Raw genomic sequence first — 946 nt, forward strand, 5'->3', positions numbered from 1 at the left:
ACCATGTATACATTAGGTTCTTTTAGAGAAGTGGTATAAAGAGTGGCATTTTTATTTTATTACATTTAGACCCTGATCTAAATGTATCATGTTCTTGTGTGTGGAATCTGGACTTAGTGGTCTTTCAAGACTGAGGTGTTTTTGAACTGGTCAGATCCCCACCCTCCTTTCTAAGCTGACATACCTGCTATCTGTTTATTAGCCTTGTTTTTCTGTACTGACAAAAGCTGTGGAGGGAAGTTCTTGACTCTCAGGACCTTCTGCTACTTCCTCTGAGATTGCCCTTTTCTGCTCCAAGACTGAGCACGGTTCATCACAGCAGGGTAGAAGACTAAGCAACATTGGGAGTCCTGTGTTGGGCTATACATGTGCATGGCACCTAATCTGGGATCTGCTTCTCCTTTGGCTGGCTGTTTTATGGGCACGGCATAATTATAATATAATTATACTTATAATTGGCAGATGTGATGTGTCAGCTGTCCTCCTAGGTTCAAATTCCAGCTTAACATTTTATGAACTGGTCAGGGAGGTATCTGAATCTTCTCAGGGTAACTCATCCATAAATATTGCTATTATTAATACGAAGTTGTTTTTTGAAGATGAAATGATCTTCACTCAACTTTGCACTTAATTTTTGATACTCAGAATTTACTTTTAGCCTTCATGTTATTTGGTTAATACTAGTTATTGGGCAGTATATTCAGGAGGTACTGTTTTTAAAATTCCCATCCAATCTTTGCAGGAAATGAGACATCAGAGTCCCTCATCTGCTGATTTTTGTCTGATTCTTAGTAGAGCTCATGTTCTTATATTGTCCTTAGATGGATTGATCAAGTTTCCTTTATTTTACTGTTTTTCTTCTACTGAAAGGAAAGGTATTAAATTTTAGGTGGTATACTTTAAATTTTAATTAAAAAATTTTATGTTGTAATTGTATCTATCTATA

Source organism: Propithecus coquereli, unplaced genomic scaffold (genome assembly GCF_000956105.1).
Source record: "Propithecus coquereli isolate 6110/MARCELLA unplaced genomic scaffold, Pcoq_1.0 Scaffold440, whole genome shotgun sequence".
NCBI lineage: Eukaryota > Metazoa > Chordata > Mammalia > Primates > Indriidae > Propithecus > Propithecus coquereli.